The sequence below is a fragment of the Photinus pyralis genome, unplaced genomic scaffold (assembly GCF_008802855.1).
Source record: "Photinus pyralis isolate 1611_PpyrPB1 unplaced genomic scaffold, Ppyr1.3 Ppyr1.4_LG4, whole genome shotgun sequence".
NCBI classification, from domain to species: domain Eukaryota; kingdom Metazoa; phylum Arthropoda; class Insecta; order Coleoptera; family Lampyridae; genus Photinus; species Photinus pyralis.
The window spans coordinates 37,937,083-37,945,655 of NW_022170511.1; positions in this window are offsets into that span (position 1 = coordinate 37,937,083).

The window sequence follows — 8,573 nt, forward strand, 5'->3', positions numbered from 1 at the left end:
TTGTCATTTGACAATAATATGGTACATTTTGTACTCATATGTCCACAAAAGTTTGCTTATTGTTATGCCCTGTGGTCCATTATTTGCAAGCAACAAGAGATAAGAAGGGGACTTTCTTAGATCAAAGCGCAAGAAGGGAAATTTAATCCTACAATCCCTTAGTACACTCAATACAATAATCATTACAATTTTCATGCACTGTACCTATGTAGTTTAATGTGGCGTAGAAATATGAAATATATTAAATTGTAGCTTGTAGATAGGTTCATCCAAAATTTACGATGAGAATGTAATTGTTTTTAACCGTCTTGAAGCCCACAAGGTGTTCTGAGTCGCAAAACAACGCAGCTTTTCAATTTTTAAGACACAGTTCAGTACCCCAGAGCAAAAGTGTATTAAGTTCATATTTTCGACTTTTTAGCACACCTTGATGATTCAAATTTCGCGCTCTTTGCACTAATATATCTGAACTGACGCTAGGACTTAAAATATCGGAAATATCATTTTATGAACAATATTAAGTCCACATTACTTCCGAAACAAAACGGTAACATCTGTATTTTGCAGTATTAAGTCCAACATAATACATTCTTTATCCAAAGCAAAACAATATCATGTAACAAAAAAAATATTAAGTCCAACATACACCTGTTCAACATTAGTATTAAGTCCATAAATCACTTTGCTTTTGTAGTTCTAACCTTAAATTTTGTTTTGATTTCATTAGCCCAAATCTTGCTGTTTTTAGCGCATTTTTGCAAAAATTTTTTTTTGTAAAAAGTAGCTTTTAATCTCACTTTGGCTGGCTGGCTGGCTGGCTGGCTGGTCGGCTGGCTGGCTGGCTGGCAGTAAATGCGCGCCCGTAGAAAAACGCTTGTAAAAAGACAAAGAGTGTACATGTAACTATCGGGGCCGTGTAATTAAGAACGTTAGGGATGGGGCTACAAGATTTGGAGTCGACGACATCTGGACGCCATCTCCGAGCGTATTATACTAACCTGGAGATTTTTCAGTTTTTATCTATCTTTCTTCTACAGTTTTTCTCCGATTGTTTTCAAATTGGTGTCGTCGGGAAGATCTTGTCAACGCGCACAACTCCTGCGTGGCGGAATTTTGTTTTTTTTTTCCTAGGGGCGAAATAAACCACCTTTTGCGCGGCGCGCTTCGAGGGGTAGTCGACTTTGGGCGCCCAAAAGTTTCTTACAGCGCGAATCGCGGTCTCTCTTTCTCGTGTCACTAATAGAAGGTCGAGCTATGTGAAGTACCCAAAAGTTGAATACGATTTTATGCCGGGATTTTAGCGAAATCTACCAAAATGTGAATTACGAATGAACGGGACGCGGAACTGTGTATCGACAAAGGGAATGTGGTAACCCCCGACGAGATCTTACTGATGGTGCAGTCGAAACTTCAAATCCGAATTGTTGCGGGTGATCAGAAGTGGGTGTCGACAAAGGGAATATGGTAACCCCCAAAGGATTTTACTGATGGTGGAGTCAAAACTTCAAACCGCGAATTGCAAGTGCACGGTAAGTGAGAAAATGGTACCGACAAAGTGAACGTGGTAGCTTTCGGCAAGATCTTATTGATGGTGGCGTCAATATTGGCTAATAAAACACTGATCTGCCACACAAAAATGCGCTGAAGTCCCTTCGATCTCACACGAGGACTTTGATCATTTTTAGCTCCATGGTTTGGTGGCGAACGATGGAGTTTTAGAAATCAAGTGCCCATATAAGACTGGTGACTTATACCTTTAAATGTGATTTTCTCAATGCCAACCAAAATAGTTTACGTATATCAGACAATTATTATTATCAAGTTCAAGGTTTTTTAGAAGTAGCAAATAGATTAGGTGCCATCTTGGATTTTTACTCATTTTGATACAGTTTCTCTTTGTAACCAGGTATAATTAGTGATCATTCAAATAATAAACATTAGTAAAATTACAATTTTCATTTTTCTTCATATCCTGCTTAAAAAAAAAAGGCCAAAAATAAATAAATAAAGTGTTTTGGAAACACTTTCGCAAACCTTGTAAAGATATATTGCTAGGTCTTCTTATAAATATTCTCCGAGTCTCGTCTTGTTCTTTCGGAAATATCTTTGGAAATATTTTTGTTCTTTCCTTGGAAATACTGGTAGAAAATCCTCAAGGAAGTGTTTTCAGGAAACTTTTCTGAGATCCCGGATTTTTAAACAAATGTTTATTGGAAATCCTACTAAGTTTTTTTGAAATTTTGCCAGCGATGATGAATAAACTTTTCGAAATCTCCTTACAGATGTTCGAAATTTTCAAAATCATGCCAGAAGTCGCACTAGAAGCTTTTATTTTTATTTTCCTCTACCAACCCAACCCACTATACATTTACAAATATATATATGCCCGAATCGGGATTCGAACCAGAGACCCTTAGTAACTCCACTGCGCCACAGGGGCGGACGAAACTTTTCTACTGTCTGTGAAGTTAGCAAAAGCAAGTGGATTGATGCTCTTTTGGAATATAAAATAACTCTTTCGCTGAACCTGTTACATAATTCTGATTATGAGCTGCTATTTCAATTTTAAAACTTAAACCTATAGGTAATAAATATGTGGATATGGAAAGAGGCAGTGAGGTGGGACAGGGGGCACCAAAACTAAGTCGCGTTTTTCATTATTTAAGGACGACTTTTGCTCTTAAATGGGTTGTCGTTTTTAATAAATGCGGAAATTGGAACACACTGTATAACCAAAAAGATTTTCTAGTTATGCATGAGTTTTTTTCTATTTATGGTAGGTTAGTCGTAATTTTGCTTTGCCAGACCGATGCCCCTCCCTATGTATTATAGTAGGAAAGTGTGCAAATGTAGAAAGTCGATACGTTACGTATTTATTAACTATCCTCCAAATTGTTTATAATTTTGTTTTGGATGTCTGCCCGTCTGTGTGGATGATAGCTTTGCTTAAAACGGTTCAAATGTTCGTATTATTTTTCAGCTACATAGATTGAACACTTTTTTGTAAAATTCAATAAAAAATGTTTGTTCGTATTTGTTGTTTTTCTTGTGGTAACAAAATATTGTTTTTTTTACATTTAAGAACATCTTTTTTGCTACAATAGAATTAAAACCCACAGTAAAAACTAACTGATACTCAATCTTTAACAAATAGGTCAAGACAGTGTGTCATTTCTTTTCAAACATCTCTTCAACTGAAGTCATAAAAAAGTAAAAAGTTTCAGTTTCTTTGGAAGGTATCCGAATTTTTGTAATTTCTAACCAGCATGTGTTACAAAAATTGTGCTATTTTGCTTCGTATCTCGTACAGTGTCCGATATCCGGAAGATCTCTAATTTCCTCTACTCATCGTGAGCTTCTCGGTAAGTCATTCGTAAATTTCTGAAAATACTTCTTAAACCTCATTCTTGTCTTCATCTTTACTGATGAATGATGATCGTAGCTCATGGTATAGACACTATCTGACTGATTTTTCGCAAATCATTCCTAAATTTCCATAATGGAAAGAAAGAAGAAAGTTAATTGATTTCTCGAAAATTCTTTGCAAGGTATGGTATGTATGGAATAAAACAGAAAGTGAATATACAGTTTGTGAGAGAGTGAAATATTGATTTCTTTATTGTTGCGTAATTGATACGATCATGTGATTGTTACATCATAATAGAAACATATTACACGAGTCGTCTATTGAAATTACGTAATTATGCCAATCATCAGTAGGTTTTCGGAACGTTTACAGTACTTCTGTCCGCAAAACGTTACGTTTCGTATCCCGCTGTATGGCCATGGCGACTAATGGAATATAACAGATTTCAAACGACGATGACAAAATATGAAATTAAGGATCTGCTATAAAACGAATCCGTTTTGTTACCAGCGGGAGTGTACATTTTTTAATTATAATGTATGTTATGTTGTCTAGGTTGGCATCTACAGTATTTCGATCGTATAAGTATACATTGGCGTAGACCCCAAGGATTTGGCCCTGCATGTGGTAAATTATGATTTTAACAAAAGCAGTATAACAATAAATTGTCGAAAAGGACTGCAATATACTAGAACTAGAGTTGGTCAGTAAGCTTTCTTTTCATTGTTGCAGAAAATTAAATTAAATGTATCTTTGTCTTTGTTTTTAAAATGGAACAGTTGTCCGAAAACCGTATTTTGTAACAAACGAAATGAAGATACCGATATCTTTCGATTCCGGTTTGCTTTGTCGGAGACTGTATGTTCCTGGAGGTTTGCATTATTCTCATCTTAATATAACACATTCGCATTCCGATCTTTTATAAATTTACGTTTGTTAGAATTATAAATATAATAGGTACAGTTAGTAACACTATGTGGTTAAATGTTTCGCAGTGACAACATCAATAACTTCATGGAGTATGTGTGATTATAAAGAAACGACTTCTTGCTACTTGCGTGTCTTTCCGCCATCACTATTCCTCCATGCACTTTTATGGAATTACGCGCTCACCCTGATTAAAATTTAGAATCTCGTTGCTAATTTACCATTTCATTTCAATTAAGTTATGTTTTCGGTGACATTTTTCGGATGAACGCGTGAATTGCAACTGGGCGTACATGCCAAATTCTCATCGATATAAATTCGAAATGTGACCATCTCCTAATGTGTTACCTACATTTTAAGAAAAACGTTTTTATACGCACCGTTACTATGGATACTATAAAATCAATGTTACTTACTTAATGAGAAATATTCACAGTTTTAATGATTTGCCGTTTCAGGGAGTGACATTTTTGGTAAATTGTATCTCATTCGAGCGTGTAATAATACATTATGCGTCCAAAGGTACCGAATTGTGTTTTCTAGTACGTGAAGTTCGCGTTAAGACCATCGATGTCGGATTATCTGGTTGTCCGTTGTGATGTGTTGCTATGAATCAGTCCGATTAACTGGAGAGATCTATACAGGGTGTAAGATTGCATTGTACTCCCCCATATTGGTTTATTTCAAGAGGGCTTGTTGGTTGCTATATGATTACATGTTACGGGAAGTTAAGCGGGTTAATCCAGGAAAAGGAGGTTAAGATTCAAATTTTATTTCAAAGAAGATTGAGGACTCAAAATTGTGTTGTTGAGGTATTTATTGCAGCAATGAAGGATCTCTAAATTGTCTATAAAAACGCAGCAATGGCCGGAGTTTAGGATCTGGGTGGGAAAGGGAGATTTTAACATTGGAAATGTTTATGGTATATGGTATCGTATGTTTTTACTGATTTTATGGTAGGATTTTCCTTAGTTTGCGCGCACACAACCAGGCGATGTTAGGGAAACCTTCTTCGGGACAAAAACCCTAGCACAGCCTACACAAATACACGAACTAAATTAACAGGACAACAAAAGCAAAATAAAATCCACAAAACATTTCAAAATGTGTATCACTAAAAATCAGGTCACGAATTTCAAAATACGTCATATTTTTTCGAAAAACATCAACGTGCATCGTTCCAGCTGGTTATTGAACGTCGCAAGGGTGATAAACTTTCGCCTAACTTGTTCGTCGATCTTCCTGTTTTCGTCATGGTAATAATGGAACCTTCAGATCTCTCCACGAATAGCATACGAGTAATAAGTATCATCTTAATCTGAATAATCTTCTGCTGTTTTGGGAGTATCTACAACGCGACTTTTCCAACACTTATAAAATCGATACATGATATTTACAATTATACCTAAACATACTTCTTAATTTAAGTTTTGTTACGAGTGTAGCCAACCTTAATTGTAATGTAACGTTTATTTGAAGTACAGTAGGTTGTGAAAAATGCAAAATTCGTGCCGCATCTTAACACCACAGTACTAAACGTTGCTGTTGTGCATTTACAGCTTATTGATGGCCTTTGACATTTTATTACATGTATTTTACGTGCTTGTGGAGTTCGAATTATTTAGTATCTTTCAATTTACGTACGCTTCACCCTAATTGATCACTTTATTTAATTATGCACGTTTGGAAATCATTTAGCGTATAATATCGAATCCCGTATGTTCAATGAAGTACGTCATTGCAATTTGACATACCTACATCACTTTTAATTTTTAAGTAACGGGATAGATTTGTAGACACGCGCTCGATACTCCGTCGGAATCTATCTAATGTAATACATTTTTCCTAATAAATTCCATCTGTTTAGTTAAGAAAAATCAACGCTCCTTATTAGAATAGTCCTCATATAAGGAAGAATTAAATTTATTAAATTACGCACTCTTGTATACAAAATTAATTCTCTGTCTTGCATTTTCTAACTGACCGCATAGTTATAATAGTTATTTGATTGTAAAGATTTGTTTTCCATTCAGTTAATGGACCATTATGTACAGTAATGGAGATTGCCAACTAAGGACGGATTTACTACGAGTAGCCCTGACCTACCGCTTAACGGTGAAGGTTATTTTCAATCTTTAACATCAATTCGCATATATAGGTATATTAGTAATACATATGCAATAATTCATCCTCATTCCATCTATTATGTAATGCTATGCGATTATGATCACAGATATCTCATCTAGAAAATGAAAGGTTATGTTGATTTGTAAATGGAGATAATGTGAGAAGCTAATCTGAGTGTTGACAACCCAATGAAATCGCGATCCTATAAGGTCATTTGATTACTATTTAGGCCAGTGCAGGTATCTACTCAAAAAAGCATAAAAACTAGTAACAGCATTAGGCTCATTGGAGTGGCAACTTATAAAATTAAACTATCCGAATGGAGGAGGATGCAATGGGGGTGGAAAATGGTTTTTCGTAATTTCTAACTAAACTGAACCTCCTATCAAAGAAAGTCACATGTAAAAGTTGTTTCGTGAAAAATCGGAAAAGCTGGTTTTTTGTTTTTAATTTTTTTTTCGCAAAAATTACTCGTTTTTGTGTCTCAAACAAGTAGTAATTTTGTTGTAAATTCTATTTTGGTTTTTACTTAAAAAGAGGTCCCATCTTCAACCGAAAATGCCAAGAATTGTCCAGAAATCAGTTTTCAGATAGTTTAAAAACGTCATTATATTAATTGAAAAAATCTGAAAACAAGTGATTTGAAAAGTTTTATTGTTTATTAATATTTACAGTTGAAATGCTTGTTTTTATGTTACATTAATAAATGAAGTAATTACAAATGGTTTGAGTATTAATTAATTCATTTTGGATGGTTTCAGCCATAAAAATTATGATAAAGCGCATTTTTTATACCGAAATAGTTGGGTTATAAGATAGTAGCATTTATAGATGTTCATCTTCTTTCTAGATGGAGAGGGGGCATATAAACATTTAAAGGCCGCTTGGCATACATTCAAAGTCTATGCTGTATAATGCAAGAAGAATTCTCCTAAATATTATTTTTCTTTTTGTAGGGACCCTCGTCCAACATTTTCGAGATATTCGCAATCAAGTTTTCACTAGTAGATGTATCTCGTCCAGACGTGCCATTTTCCCTTTATGAGTACCCTCTTCTGACACTTTGTTTTCCACTCGGTTTTCCAGATATTCACTTCGACTTCACCTATAGATATGTCTCGTCCAGACGATTAATTTTGCCGTTGTAAGTGCTCTCCTTCGATAAACCGTTTTCGAGATATTTGTTTTTATAAAGTTTTGACATCACCAATGGATATAGTTCTTCCAGACGTCCTAATCTTTCTTGCTCTTGATATATAAGGAGTCGAGGAGAAGGACTTTTGTTGGTAGAAATTAATTCCTTTCATTACAGTACCATGAAGGATAAACTCAACCCCCCACACCCTATTTTAATACGAGGTAAGAAAGAAGGGCGTAGTCAAAATCAATTTTTTTAATTCTTAAAAAAGTTAAAAAGTTAATGTATTAAATTAATATGATTATAAGATAACATTTCCCACCATCTAATTCTCCAATAAATGTTTACATTACTTGAACCTACCTAGTTATCCTAATTATTTGAATACAATTGAGTTTCGTTTACAAATTTTTGTCAACTTAAGTATTACTTATATGAGCGTGAGCATCTTCCTCTACTTGTGTACAGAAAAATCTTGATCCGCTCTCTGGACCTAATATTGAAAGGGAACATTGTCCACAAAATATAAAGAAAACAGGTAAACAAAAAATATTTCATGTAACAAAATTCTTTTGTAGTTCGTTTGGCGGTAGGCCATCGCTCTTCTTAACCGCACAGTCATTATGTTGCTTGCATTTGGTAATCAATAATAACCACTAATAATAACACCAAAATCTTCATCTATAATCACTGGTTGATTGACTAACAAAAAGTGGTAGTAAGAAAAGCACAAAATTGTAGTTTCTCATTTTATTTTGGGATAATTAAAGGGGTCGACGAAGGAGGAGTTTATTCAGTGCAAAACACGTACCCAATGTGTGAGGTAGTACTACACTCATACCCGCTAGCAATCTACGGGGCCGTTAAACCCCTATAATAACCAGTTCTATTTTTAACCATGACACATTGCCATCGTAACGTTAGTACCATATAGGGTTTATCATATTAATTAAAATCGGATTGGTAGGACGAACATAAATGAAGAAATAATATAAGGTCAATTATAAGATGGCG